The 15,919-nt window shown below is 46.9% G+C and overlaps 1 protein-coding gene across 1 annotated transcript in view; it reads right to left on the minus strand.

Moving 5' to 3' along the window:
• Positions 1-9,595: 9,595 nt before the first annotated feature.
• The window catches only part of LOC143804462 (uncharacterized), a 523,411-nt gene continuing 517,087 nt past the window's right edge, over positions 9,596-15,919 (minus strand). Inside the window, exon 2 of the mRNA XM_077282577.1 lies at positions 9,596-10,114. The gene's annotated coding sequence lies outside the window, so the exon portion shown is untranslated. The remainder of the gene's footprint in view (positions 10,115-15,919) is intronic.

Consider the following 15,919-nt stretch of genomic DNA (forward strand, 5'->3'; position numbering starts at 1 on the left):
CAATCCCACACTTGTTTTTTTGCTTGGCTTTTTTGCTAGGTTCCCTAAATGCTAAGGCTGTGTGCACATGTTGCGGATTTGACTGCAGATCCGCAGGGTTTTTTGCCGCACTGAATTGCATCAAATCCGCAGTGTAGTGCATAACCAATGTAAGTCTATGGGAGCTGCAGACTTGTTGTGCACATGCTGCGGAAAAAGCCGCACCAAAACGCAGCTTTTTTTTCTCGCAGCATGTCACTTCTTTTGTGCGGAACTGCAGCGTTTCTGCACCTTTAGACTTTCATTGAGTTGGGCACATCCGCAGCAAAACCGCAGATGTAAAAAAGATCTGCAGTTTTGCTGCGGATGTGGGTCCGAGAAACGCTGCAGCTCGGGAGGATGGAAGTGTGTGGGCGGTGACGGTGTGCGTTTAGTTGTGGGCGGGCGGGGTCTGCGGGCTGTTCGGATGTGTGTGGCACTGTGCGGGACTGTTCAGGTGCGTGCGGGGTCTGTGGGATGTTCGGATGTGTGCGGGGCTGTGCAGCTCATTCGGACAGTGGACACACACCCTACGCTATCCATACATCTATCATTAGATATATCTATCCAGACACATCTACAGATAGATATATGAATAGATACAGTAGATGTATGCATCTATAGATCTATCTATATGTAGATCTGTCTATCCATTTAATCTATCATCTATCTGTCTATCTGTGTGTTTAATGGAGTGTGGGTTGGACAAATGTAAAAGAGGAGGTTGGACAATAATGACATCACAAATCTTTTTTTTTGTTCAATAATAAATCTTTATTTACCTTTCAAAAACACACCAAAATGCCTAAAAACTGTGCAAAAACCGCAACAAAAGCGAATTAAAAAATGCATCAAAACCGTGCAAAAAACTGCATAAAAACGCATCAAAACGCATCAAAACTGAAAAAAACGCATCAAAACCGCACCAAAACCACACCAAGAACTGCATCAAAACCGCACCAAAAACTGCATCAAAACCACACCAAAACTGCAAACTGCACCAAAACTGCACCAGGTTTTGATGCAGTTTTTGGTGCAGTTTTGATGCAGTTTTTGGTGCAGTTTTGATGCTTTTTTTGGTGCGGTTTATGCGCGGTTTTAATGCCGTTTTTGGAAATAAGTAAATAAACGGAAAATGTGCATGATTTGAATGGAAACATGCATGAAAAAACAGATTCCAAGGCCGGATTCATCATTTCACAGCTCAGTTTCATACGATTTTTTGCCGGATCCGTCGCTGTGCGTTTTTTCGCCGGACAGAAAAAACATTCCTCTGTATGTGTTTTCTATCCGGCGGAAACAGCTTTTTTGACGGATCCGGCAAAAAACGGATGAAACGTGTGGCCATCAGGCGCAATCCGGCGCTAATACAACTCTATGAGAAAAAAACGGATCCGGCGGAAAAAAATGGAGCCATTTTTTTCAAAACTCGCTGGATTGTGCCTCATGGCAAAAACCTGATATGTGAAAGCAGCCAAATATATGGATAGATACATCTGTTTCTATAGATATATCTATCTATAAATATATCTATGGATAGATATATCCATAGATATATAATAGAAAGGCCGATGTTTCTAAGGCCTCTTTCACACTAGCGTTGTGCACTGCACGTCGCAATGCGTCGTTGTGGAGAAAAACGTCCTGCAAAGTTGTCTGCAGGGTGCGTTTTTTCTCCATAGACTTTTATTAGCGACGCAGCGCGACGGACCCTTACCGATGCTAGTGTGAAAGCAGCCTAAGGCTACTTTCACAGTTGCGTTTTTAGCAATCCGTCTTTTTGGGAAAAAAACGGATCCTGCAAATGTGCTCAAAGGATGCGTTTTTTACCCATAGACTTGTATTAGTGAGGGATCGCGACGGATGGCCACACGTCGCGTCCGTCGTGCAACCGATGCGTCGTATTTTGGCAGACCATTGGCACATCCCTCGCGTCTGCCATTTTCTACCGCGCATGCGTGGCTAAAACTCCGCCCCCTCCTCCCCGGACTTCAGAATGGGCAGCGGATGCCTTGAAAAACTGCTTCCGCTGCCCACGACGTGCACAAATTTCACAACCTGCGTCAGTACGTAGGCCCGACGCATAGCGATGGACCCGTACCGACGCAAGTGTGAAACAGGCCTTAATGAGCGTTTAATTTAATAAAAAAACTGAAAAAAACGGCGTGGGCTCCTGCGCAATTTTCTGCGCCAGAGGGGGAAAGCCGACAGCCGGGGGCCAATATTTGTAGCCTGCTATGAATATCAGCCCGCAGCTGTCTGCGTAGCCTTTACTAGCTATTAAAATAGGGGGACCCCCCCCAAAAAAATGACGTGGGGTCCCCCTATATTTTATAGCCAGAAAGGCTATGCAGACAGCTGCAGGCTGATATTCATAGCCTAGAGAGGGGCCATGGATATTGGGCCCAAATTGGGCCCCCCCGGCTACAAATACCAGTCCGCAGCCCCCCAGAAATGGCGCATCTGTAGGATGCGCCAATTCCGGCACTTAGCCCCTCTCTTCCTACTCCCGTGTAGCGGTGGGATATGGGGTAATAAGGGGTTAATGTCACCTTGCTATTGTAAGGTGACATTAAGCCGGGTTAATAACGGAGAGGCGTCAATAAGACGCCTATTCGTTATTAATCCAATACTAATAAAGGGTTAATAAAACACGCACACATTAGTAAAAAGTATTTTAATATTTTTCATTTAACCATACTTACCATACCTCAGCGCCTGCAAAAAACGTTAAATAATAAAACGTATACTACCTGTCCGCCGTAGTCCAATTAATAACGAGTGTCCCACGACGATCTCCCCTATAGAACAGTGACATCGGGAGATGTCACTGCTCTATAGGACCTTCAGTGACACACTGACAGGAGACAATGGCTCCTGCAGTGCATCACTGAGGTTACCTGAGTTCAAAGTCTTACTTTATGGCAATTGCTGCATGGGAAAATGTCTCATACAGCAATGCCATAAAGTGAGACTAGGGACTATTTTCTCACAGGGGCGTAGGAATACATTGTGGGGAATACATTGTGCAAGGATACCTTCCTCCCCTCATTGTGTTCCTGGAGCCCCTGGAGAGTGGTTGCATCAGCTAATGCTCCTGGTCTCCACTGGAGATCGTCGTGGGACACTCGTTTTAACTGGATTTCTGCGGATCAGGGAGTATATTGTTTGTTTATTATTTTAATATTTTTTACAGATGACACTGGCTTCGGGGATCAAAGTGACAAGTGATGGTAAGTATGTACTCTATGTTACATGTACTGTATGTACAGTATGTTGTATGTATGTACTGTATGTATGTACTGTATGCGGCATGTCGCATGATGTCACATGGCGCATGTCGTCGCATGCTGCATGTCGTCGCATGGCGCATGTTGTCGCATGCTGCATGTCGTCGCATGCTGCATGTTGTCGCATGCTGCATGTCGTCGCATGCTGCATGTCGTCGCATGGCGCATGCTGCATGTCATCGCATGGCGCATGTTGTCGCATGTCGTCGCATGGCGCATGTCGTCGCATGGCGCATATCGTCGCTTGGTGCATGTCGTCGCATGGTGCATGTCGTCGCATGGCGCATGTTCTGTATGTGTGTATGTACTGTATATGTGTGTTGTTTTTTTTTTACATTCAACACATTAACCAGATGATGGGAGTACTACTGTCCCATCATTGGCTAATGTGTCACTCACTGTTAGTGTAGCAGGCAGAGCCCGATGGGACTTGTAGTCCCATCGGACAATGCCTGCACACAGAGAGAGAGACACACACACACACCCCAAAGACCCCCCCCCAGCAGACCCAGCACATACCGGCGCCGGACCCCACATACCAGCGCCAGCACACAGAGCCCCCGCACCGGCGCCGGCACGCACATACCGGCGCCGGTACACAGAGCCCCCGCACCGGCATGCACATATCGGCGCCGGCTAACAGAGCCCCCGCGCCGGCACGCACATACCGGCGCCGGCACACAGAGCCCCCACACCGGCACGCACATACCGGCACCGGTACACAGAGCCCCCGCACCGGCGCTGGCACGCACATACCGGCGCCGGTACACAGAGCCCCCGCACCGGCGCCGGCACGCACATACCGACGCCGGCACACAGAGCCCCCGCACTGGCGCGCAAACATCGCGCCGGGACAATCATCCCTGCCTAGCCCTGCCTGCCCCCAGCACAGGCCTGCAGCCCCCCAGCCCCGCCCACAGCCCAGTCACTCTTGATGAGTGACTGCTCTGACTGTGCGGCTGAGACACGCCTGCTGCTGACGTCACGTCAATTTCCAGAGTCTGGAAATTGACGTGACAACGGCGGAAATGAGCGGCGGCTGAAGCCTGGGGGTCACGTGACCCGGACTCAGCCACCAGCATAGCGCCGCTCACAGGCGAAAACGGATAAGGAAGGTATTTACACAATTCATCAGGGGCCCCGGGGGGATACATAGGGGGGATAATTGAAAGTAGTGGACAACCCCTTTAAGTCAGATGCTGTCCATTTCCTTGTGATCCTTGAGATGATTCTACTCCTTCATTGGAGAAGAGCTGTGTTTAAATAAACTGATACGACTCAATTTGTGAGACCAAATGAGAATCATGAGGTCAAAGGAACTGGCCAAGGAGCTCAGAGATAGAATTGTGGCAAGTCACAGATCTGACCAAGGTTACAAAAGAATTTCTGCAGTACTCAAAGCTCCTAAGAGCACAGTGGCCTCCATAATCCTTAAATGGAAAAATCCTTAAATAAAAGAAGTTTGGGACCACCAGAAGTCTTCCTAGACCTGGCCGTCCAGCCAAACTGAGCAATCGTGGGAGAAGAGCCTTGGTGAGAGAGGTAAAGAAGAACTAAAAGATCACTGTGGTTGTGCTCCAGAGATGCAGTAGGGAGATGGGAGAAAGTTCCACAAAGTCAACTATCACTGCAGCCCTCCACCAGTTGGGCCTTTATTGCAGAGTGACCCAACGGAAGCCTCTCCTCAGTGCAAAACATTTGAAAGCCTGCATAGAGTTTGCTAAAACGCACATGAAGGACTCCCAGACTATGAGAAATAAGATTCTCTGGTGCAAGATGGTACACCACAACATTATGGGTGTCAGGTCTGAGCATTCCTACATGAACAGTTTCCTGGAAAGTGGATTGGTCGTCCTGGGCCAGTTGAATGGCCACAAAGGTCTCCCGATCTGACCCCCTTAGACTTTTATCTTTGGGGTCATCTGAAGGCAATTGTCTATGCTGTGAAAATACGAGATGTGCAGCATCTGAAACAATCGATACTGGAAGCCTGTGCTAGCATTTCTTCTGCAGTGTTGCTATCAGTGGTGTGTCAAGAGTGGAAGAAGAGGGTTGCATTGACAATCCAACACAATGGCCAGCACTTTGAACACATTTTATAAGTGGTCATAAACTTGTAAATAACTCATGAAAGAATTAAGTTACGTTAAAACCAAGCATACACATTGTTTTTCTTGTGAAATTCTCAACAAGTTTGATGTGTCACATGATCCTCTTCCCATTGGAAAAAATAAAGTTGGATTCAAAATGGCTGACTTCAAAATGGTCGGCATGGTCACCACCCATCTTGAAAAAATTTTCCCCTCTCATATACTAATGTGCCACAAACAGGACGTTGATATCACCAACCATTCCCATTTTATTTAGGTGTATACATATAAATGGCCCAACCTGCATATATATATATATATACAGTGGGGCAAAAAAGTATTTAGTCATTCAGCAATAGTGCAAGTTCCACCACTTAAAAAGATGAGAGGCGTCTGTAATTTACATCATAGGTAGACCTCAACTATGGGAGACAAACTGAGAAAAAAAAATCCAGAAAATCACGTTGTCTGTTTTTTTAACATTTTATTTGCATATTATGGTGGAAAATAAGTATTTGGTCAGAAACAAAATTTCATCTCAATACTTTGTAATATATCCTTTGTTGGCAATGACAGAGGTCAAACGTTTTCTGTAAGTCTTCACAAGGTTGCCACACACTGTTGTTGGTATGTTGGCCCATTCCTCCATGCAGATCTCCTCTAGAGCAGTGATGTTTTTGGCTTTTCGCTTGGCAACACGGACTTTCAACTCCCTCCAAAGGTTTTCTATAGGGTTGAGATCTGGAGACTGGCTAGGCCACTCCAGGACCTTGAAATGCTTCTTACGAAGCCACTCCTTCGTTGCCCTGGCGGTGTGCTTTGGATCACTGTCATGTTGAAAGACCCAGCCACGTTTCATCTTCAATGCCCTTGCTGATGGAAGGAGGTTTGCACTCAAAATCTCACGATACATGGCCCCATTCATTCTTTCATGTACCCGGATCAGTCGTCCTGGCCCCTTTGCAGAGAAACAGCCCAAAAGCATGATGTTTCCACCACCATGCTTTACAGTAGGTATGGTGTTTGATGGATGCAACTCAGTATTCTTTTTCCTCCAAACACGACAAGTTGTGTTTCTACCAAACAGTTCCAGTTTGGTTTCATCAGACCATAAGACATTCTCCCAAAACTCCTCTGGATCATCCAAATGCTCTCTAGCAAACTTCAGACGGGCCCGGACATGTACTGGCTTAAGCAGTGGGACACGTCTGGCACTGCAGGATCTGAGTCCATGGTGGCGTAGTGTGTTACTTATGGTAGGCCTTGTTACATTGGTCCCAGCTCTCTGCAGTTCATTCACTAGGTCCCCCCGCGTGGTTCTGGGATTTTTGCTCACCGTTCTTGTGATCATTCTGACCCCACGGGGTGGGATTTTGCGTGGAGCCCCAGATCGAGGGAGATTATCATTGGTCTTGTATGTCTTCCATTTTCTAATTATTGCTCCCACTGTTGATTTCTTCACTCCAAGCTGGTTGGCTATTGCAGATTCAGTCTTCCCAGCCTGGTGCAGGGCTACAATTTTGTTTCTCGTGTCCTTTGACAGCTCTTTGGTCTTCACCATAGTGGAGTTTGGAGTCAGACTGTTTGAGGGTGTGCACAGGTGTCTTTTTATACTGATAACAAGTTTAAACAGGTGCCAATACTACAGGTAATGAGTGGAGGAAAGAGGAGACTCTTAAAGAAGAAGTTACAGGTCTGTGAGAGACAGAAATCTTGATTGTTTGTTTCTGACCAAATACTTATTTTCCACCAGGGCCGCCATCAGGGCATGACAGCCATGACTGGCGTATGGGGCCCGGTGAGCAGAGGGGGCCCGCATCGGGCCCCGTCTAATCTGATCACCGGGCCCCCCTGCAGGCGCTGCGGCACACTATTGACGTGCGGGCCCGTGCCTGCACGTCAATAGTTAACAGCCGCCGCCAGCCAGTCGGAGGCTGGCAGCTGACTTCAGCGGCCGCAGTGCGCAGTCGCACTTCGCCGGCGTCTGACGTCATTGTCAGCCACCGGCGAGTGCGACGCGTCTTCACCTACGTGGAGGAAGTGAGGTTCCCCGCCGCAGGAGCGTACGGCCAGGTAAGAACTCGTTTTTTTTTTGTTTTTTTTTAGAGCGGCGATCCCAGGGGGTGGGGCCTGGGGCAGAACGCTGGACATGCTGGGGCCCGGGGCAGAACACTTGACCCGCTAGGGCAGAAAGCTGAACACAGGGGCATTATGCTGGACACGGGCAGTATGCTGGACACAGGGGCAGAGATGCTGGACACAGGGGGCAGAGATGCTGGACACAGGGGGCAGAGATGCTGGACACGGGGGCAGAGATGCTGGACACGGGGGCAGAGATGCTGGACATGGAGGCAGAGATGCTGGACAAGGGGTATGATGAAAGACATGGGGGCAGGATTGGAGACAGATCGTGCAGGAATCGGATCATGGGGCAGGATGGATATGATGGAGACAAATGGATCAGGATGGGGAGATCATATGGTGCAGAAAGGATACTCATGAGGGCAGGATGGGAGAACATATGGCTGACGCCTGGAACGAGACACACGGGGGCCAGGATGGGGAATATTATTACCATAGGGACTAATTTAGGGATATTATTACTGCAGTAATGTGTTTATTATATTTTTTGAGTATACTGTTTTAAATGAGGGGGCGGTCCTGTTACTGTGTAGAGTGACACTATGTCGCCTCTTTTTCTTCATGCGGTGTAATGTAGAAGTTGGGAAAAATTAAGTAATGTGTTCTACAAGCGGAGCTCGAGATAACTCTGTTATTTCCTGCAGAGACGAGTCCTGGCTGGAAGACATGATGGCGGTCTGTGCTGGATGAAAGATGAAGGACTTCACCTAGAGATGTCACTGATAAGTCAGTGTTACCTATACACTGACACTATACACTGTATACTATATACAGAGCTCCTGTGTATAATTTCACTAGTGATCACTGTATTATCTGTACACAGACACTGCATACTAAGTACAGATCTCCTGTGTATAATGGCACTTATGGTGATAGTATAGTATGGTGCTTTTTTTTATTACTGATCAGAATTGTAGTATTCAGTCACTATGTGGTGGTAATATGTGGTCTGGACATGGTGTTGCGGTATTTGTCCCTTGTATGTGATATTATTCGATCACTGTGGCGGTAATATGTCATCTGGTCATGGTGTAGCGGTATTTGTTCTTTGTATGTGATATTATTGGTCATTTTAAAAATTGAAAAATAAATAAAAATATACCTAAATTGTTTTGCATATTTTAACAAATATTTAGTAGGTTACAGCAGAGTAGTGCCCGGCCAAAAGTGTCTACCGTGTTATGGTGGCGGCTTACAAAATCTTTTGGCCAAAACAAAAGCTGCCGGCTATATGTGTGATCTGGTGATGGGAATTGTTAGGGTACATGTCCACGTTAAGTAAACGCTGCATGTTTGACACTGCGTGGGGCCACAGCGTCAAACACGCAGCGTCCAGATGTTCCAGCATAGTGAAGGGGATTTTATGAAATCCCGTCTCCACTATGCGTGGTAACACGCATCGGCGGCCCTGCGGCACGTCTTTTAAGATCGCAGCATGTCCGTATTCCTTGCGGCAGCTGCGCCGCCGCAAGCTATAACACAGGGCCCTATGTGTGGGGTGCGATGATCCCGGATATGTGCAATGAACACATCCGGCATCATCGCGTCACAGTAGGGGGCGGGGCTTAGCGCCGAGCGGGTTTGCCGCTCCGACGATACCGCCAGCCATCCTGAAGGTGGACACGTACCCTCAATGTGTGATTGGTGAGAAGTGGAGTTTTTCCAAGAGAGAGCGGTGGGACTGTGGACAGTTCGAGGGGTGGAGCGTGGAGGCGGGGCTGGGGTGGAGCCTGGGTGGAGTCTCAAGGGGGCCCCGAAAATTTTGCCAGTATGGGGCCCCGAAATTTCTAGTGGCAGCCCTGTTTTCCACCATAATATGCAAATAAAATGTTAAAAAAACAGACAATGTGATTTTCTGGATTTTTTTTTCTCAGTTTGTCTCCCATAGTTGAGGTCTACCTATGATGTAAATTACAGACGCCTCTCATCTTTTTAATCCCTTCATGACCCAGCCTATTTTGGCCTTAATGACCTTGCCATTTTTTGCAATTCTGACCAGTGTCCCTTTATGAGGTAATAACTCAGGAACACTTCAACGGATCCTAGCGATTCTGAGATTGTTTTTTCGTGACATATTGGGCTTCATGTTAGTGGTAAATTTAGGTCAATCATTTCTGAGTTTATTTGTGAAAAAAAATGGAAATTTGGCAAAAATTTAGAAAATTTCGCAATTTTCACATTTTGAATTTTTATTCTGTTAAACCAGAGAGTTATGTGACACAAAATAGTTAATAAATAACATTTCCCACATGTCTACTTTACATCAGCACAATTTTGGAAACAATTTTTTTTTTTGCTAGGAAGTTATAAGGGTTAAAATTTGACCAGTGATTTCTCATTTTTACAACAAAATTTACAAAACCATTTTTTTTAGGGACCACCTCACATTTGAAGTCAGTTTGAGGGTTCTATATGGCTGAAAATACCCAAAAGTGACACTATTCTAAAAACTGCACCCCTCAAGGTGCTCAAAACCACATTCAAGAAGTTTATTAACCCTTCAGGTGTTTCACAGCAGCAGAAGCAACATGGAAGTAAAAAATGAACATTTAACTTTTTAGTCACAAAAATGATCTTTTAGCGAAATTTTTTTTATTTTCCCAAGGGTAAAAGGAGAAACTGGACGACGAACGTTGTTGTCCAATTTGTCTTGAGTACGCTGATACCTCATATGTGGGGGTAAATCACTGTTTGGGCGCACGGCAGGGCTCGGAAGGGAAGGAGCGCCATTTGACTTTTTCAATGAAAAATTGGCTCCAATCTTTAGCGGACACCATGTCGCGTTTGGAGAGCCCCCGTGTGGCTAAACATTGGAGCTCCCCCACACCCCACAAGTGACCCCATTTTGGAAACTAGACCCCCCAAGGAACTTATCTAGAAGCATAGTGAGCACTTTAAACCCTCCGCTGCTTCACAAATTGATCCGTAAAAATGAAAAAGTACTTTTTTTCACACAAAATTTCTTTTAGCCTCAATTTTTTCATTTTCACATGGGCAACAGGATAAAATGGATCCTAAAATTTGTTGGGCAATTTCTCCTGAGTACGCCGATACCTCATATGTGGGGGTCAACCACTGTTTGGGTGCACGGCAAGGCTCGGAAGGGGAGGCGTGCCATTTGACTTTTTGAATGGAAAATTAGCTCCAATCGTTAGCGGACACCATGTCGCGTTTGGAGAGCCCCTGTGTGCCTAAACATTGGAGCTCCCCTACAAGTGACCCCATTTTGGAAACTAGACCCCCCAAGGAACTTATCTAGATGCATAGTGAGCACTTATAACCCCCAGGTGCTTCACAGAAGTTTATAACGCAGAGCCGTGAAAATAAAAAATAATTTTTCTTTCCTCAAAAATGATTTTTAGCCCAGAATTTTTTATTTTCCCAAGGGTAATAGGAGAAATTGGACCCCAAATGTTGTTGTCCAGTTTGTCCTGAGTACGATGATACCCCATATGTGGGGGTAAACCACTGTTTGGGTGCACGGCAGGGCTCGGAAGGGAAGGCACGCCATTTGGCTTTTTGAATGGAAAATTAGCTCCAATCATTAGCGGACACCATGTCGCGTTTGGAGAGCCCCTGTGTGCCTAAACATTGGAGCTCCCGCACAAGTGACCCCATTTTGGAAAATAGACCTCCCAAGGAACTAATCTAGATGTGTGGTGAGCACTTTGAACCCCCAAGTGCTTCACAGAAGTTTATAATGCAGAGCCATGAAAATAAAAAATAATTTTTCTTTTCTCAAAAATGATTTTTTAGCCCACAATTTTTTATTTTCCCAAGGGTAACAGGAGAAATTGGACCCCAAAAGTTGTTGTCCAGTTTCTCCTGAGTACGCTGATACCCCATATGTGGGGGTAAACCACTGTTTTGGCACACGTCGGGGTTCGGAAGGGAAGTAGTGACGTTTTGAAATGCAGACTTTGATGGAATGCTCTGCAGGCGTCAGGTTGCGTTTGCAGAGCCCCTGATGTGCCTAAACAGTAGGAACACCCCACAAGTGACCCCATTTTGGAAACTAGACCCCCGAAGGAACTTATCTAGATGTGTGGTGAGCACTTTCAACCCCCAAGTGCTTCACAGAAGTTTATAACGCAGAGCCGTGAAAATAAAAAATAATTGTTCTTTCCTCAAAAATTATGTTTTATGTTATGACCCCAATGGCGAGGGTCTCAGAGATATCAGCAAGTCTGCGAAGTGCAAAAATCCAGCTCATAGGGCAGTGGTAACTGGGTTGACCATATATCTACTCCTAACGCCAACACTAGAAGTAGCCGGGGAACATGCCTACGTTGGTCGCTAGATGTCACGCGCCAGCCGGAGAGCTAACTACCCCTAGAAGAGGAAAACAAAGACCTCTCTTGCCTCCAGAGGAAAGACCCCAAAAGTCGGATAGAAGCCCCCCACAAATAATAACGGTGAGGTAAGAGGAAATGACAAACACAGAGATGAACTAGGTTTAGCAAAGAGAGGCCCGCTACTAATAGCAGAATGTAGTAAGATAACTTATATGGTCAACAAAAACCCTATCAAAAATCCACACTGGAGATTCAAGAACCCCCGAACCGTCTAACGGCCCGGGGGGAGAACACCAGCCACCCTAGAGCTTCCAGCAAGGTCAGGATACAGATTATATACAAGCTGGACAAAAATGCAAACAAAAACAAATAGCAAAAAGCAAGAAAGCTGACTTAGCAGGAACCAGGATCAGAAGACAAGAGCACTACAGATTAGCTCTGATATCAACGTTGCCTGGCATTGAACTGAAGGTCCAGAGAGCTTATATAGCCAAACCCCTGACCTAACGACCCAGGTGAGCATACAAGGGATGAATGACATACCCAGAGTCAAATCACTAGTAGCCACTAGAGGGAGCCAAAAGGTAAATTCACAACAGTACCCCCCCCTTAGTGAGGGGTCACCGAACCCTCACCAAGACCACCAGGGCGATCAGGATGAGTGGCGTGAAAGGCACGAACTAAATCAGCCGCATGCATATCAGAGGTGACCACCCAGGAATTATCCTCCTGACCATAGCCCTTCCACTTGACCAAGTACTGAAGCCTCCGCCTGGAGAGACGAGAATCTAAGATCTTCTCCACCACGTACTCCAACTCGCCCTCAACCAACACCGGAGCAGGAGGCTCAGCAGAAGGAACCACAGGCACAACGTACCGCCGCAACAAGGACCTATGAAATACGTTGTGAATGGCAAACAACACAGGAAGATCCAGGCGAAAGGATACAGGATTAATGATTTCCAATATCTTGTAAGGACCAATGAAGCGAGGCTTAAATTTGGGAGAGGAGACCTTCATAGGAACAAATCGAGAAGACAGCCATACCAAATCCCCAACGCGAAGTCGGGGACCCACACCGCGGCGGCGGTTGGCAAAACGCTGAGCCTTCTCCTGTGACAACTTCAAGTTGTCCACCACATGATTCCAGATCCGCTGCAACCTATCCACCACAGAATCCACCCCAGGACAGTCAGAAGGCTCCACATGCCCCGAGGAAAAGCGAGGATGGAAACCAGAGTTGCAGAAAAATGGCGAAACCAAGGTGGCAGAACTAGCCCGATTATTAAGGGCAAATTCAGCCAACGGCAAGAAGGTCACCCAATCATCCTGATCAGAAGAGACAAAACACCTCAAATACGCCTCCAGAGTCTGATTAGTTCGTTCCGTCTGTCCGTTAGTCTGTGGATGAAAAGCGGACGAAAACGACAAATCAATGCCCATCCTACCACAAAAGGATCGCCAGAACCTGGAAACAAACTGGGATCCTCTGTCCGACACAATATTTTCAGGAATGCCGTGCAAACGAACCACGTTCTGGAAGAACACAGGAACCAGATCAGAAGAGGAAGGCAGCTTAGGCAAAGGAACCAGATGGACCATCTTGGAGAAACGATCACATATCACCCAGATGACAGACATGCCCTGAGACACCGGAAGATCCGAAATGAAATCCATAGAGATGTGTGTCCAAGGTCTCTTCGGGACAGGCAAGGGCAAGGGCAAGAGCAACCCGCTGGCACGAGAACAGCAAGGCTTAGCTCGAGCACAAGTACCACAGGACTGCACAAATGACCGCACATCCCTTGACAAGGAAGGCCACCAAAAGGACCTGGCCACCAGATCCCTGGTGCCAAAAATTCCCGGGTGCCCTGCCAACACCGAGGAATGAACCTCGGAAATGACTCTGCTGGTCCATTTAGCAGGCACAAACAATCTGTCAGGTGGACAAGAGTCAGGCCTACCAGCCTGAAATCTCTGCAACACACGTCGCAGATCTGGAGAAATAGCTGACAAGATAACTCCTTCCTTAAGAATACCCACAGGTTCAGCGACTCCAGGAGCATCAGGCACAAAGCTCCTAGACAGAGCATCTGCCTTCACATTCTTAGACCCTGGTAAATACGAGACCACAAAGTCAAAACGGGAGAAAAACAATGACCAGCGGGCCTGTCTAGGATTCAGGCGTTTAGCAGACTCGAGGTACATCAGATTTTTGTGATCAGTCAAGACCACCACACGATGCTTAGCACCCTCGAGCCAATGACGCCACTCCTCAAATGCCCACTTCATGGCCAGCAACTCCCGATTGCCCACATCATAATTTCGCTCTGCCGGCGAAAACTTCCTAGAGAAAAAGGCACAAGGTCTCATAGTAGAGCAACCAGGGCCTCTCTGCGACAAAACGGCCCCTGCCCCAATCTCCTAAGCATCCACCTCAACTTGAAAGGGAAGTGAGATGTCAGGCTGGCACAAAACAGGCGCCGAAGTAAACCGGCGTTTCAACTCCTGGAAAGCCTCCACGGCAGCAGGAGCCCAGTTAGCCACATCAGAGCCTTTCTTGGTCATATCCGTCAACGGTTTAACAACGCTAGAAAAATTAGCGATAAAACGACGGTAGAAGTTAGCAAAACCCAAGAACTTCTGAAGACTCTTAACTGACGAGGGTTGAGTCCAATCATGAATAGCTCGGACCTTGACTGGGTCCATCTCCACAGCAGAAGGGGAAAAAATGAACCCTAAAAAGGGAACCTTCTGTACACCAAAGAGACACTTTGAGCCTTTAACAAACAAAGAATTTTCACGCAAAATCTTGAAAACCATTCTGACCTGCTCCACATGCGAGTCCCAATCATCAGAAAAAACCAGAATATCATCCAGATAAACGATCAAAAATTTATCCAGATACTTCCGGAAAATGTCATGCATAAAGGACTGAAAAACTGAAGGTGCATTAGAGAGCCCAAATGGCATCACCAAGTACTCAAAATGACCTTCGGGCGTATTGAATGCGGTTTTCCATTCATCTCCTTGCTTAATGCGCACAAGGTTGTACGCACCACGAAGGTCTATCTTGGTGAACCACTTGGCACCTTTAATCCGGGCAAACAAGTCTGACAACAGCGGCAAAGGATACTGAAATTTGACAGTGATCTTATTTAAAAGCCGATAGTCAATACAAGGCCTCAAAGATCCGTCCTTTTTGGCCACAAAAAAGAATCCCGCACCAAGAGGGGAAGAAGAAGGACGGATATGCCCCTTCTCCAGAGACTCCTTGATATATGAACGCATTGCGGTATGTTCAGGTACCGACAGATTAAACAGTCTTCCCTTAGGAAACTTACTGCCTGGAATCAAATCTATTGCACAGTCACATTCCCGATGGGGAGGCAATGCACTTGACCTAGACTCGCTGAAGACATCCTGATAATCAGACAAATACGCCGGAACTTCCGAAGGCGTAGAAGTAGCAATAGACACGGGCAGGGAATCACCATGAATTCCATGACAGCCCCAACTTGACACTGACATAGCCTTCCAGTCCAAGACTGGATTATGGGTCTGTAACCATGGCAAACCCAAAACAACCAAATCATGCATCTTATGCAGAACAAGAAAACGTATAACCTCCCGATGTTCAGGAGTCATGCACATGGTAACCTGTGTCCAAAACTGCGGTTTATTTTCTGCCAATGGTGTAGCATCAATACCCCTAAGAGGGATAGGATTTTCTAATGGCTCAAGAACAAAACCGCAGCGCTTGGCAAATGACAGATCCATAAGACTCAGGGCAGCACCTGAATCTACAAACGCCATGACAGGATACGATGACAGTGAGCAAATCAAAGTTACAGATAGAATAAACTTAGGTTGCAAATTACCAATGGCGACAGGACTAACAACCTTAGTAAGACGCTTAGAGCATGCTGAGATAACATGTGTAGAATCACCACAGTAGTAACACAAGCCATTCTGGCGTCTATGAATTTTCCGCTCATTTCTAGTCAGGATTCTATCACATTGCATTAAATCAGGTGCCTGTTCAGATAACACCATGAGGGAATTTGCGGTTTTGCGCTCCCGC

Source organism: Ranitomeya variabilis, chromosome 2 (assembly GCF_051348905.1).
Source record: "Ranitomeya variabilis isolate aRanVar5 chromosome 2, aRanVar5.hap1, whole genome shotgun sequence".
NCBI lineage: Eukaryota > Metazoa > Chordata > Amphibia > Anura > Dendrobatidae > Ranitomeya > Ranitomeya variabilis.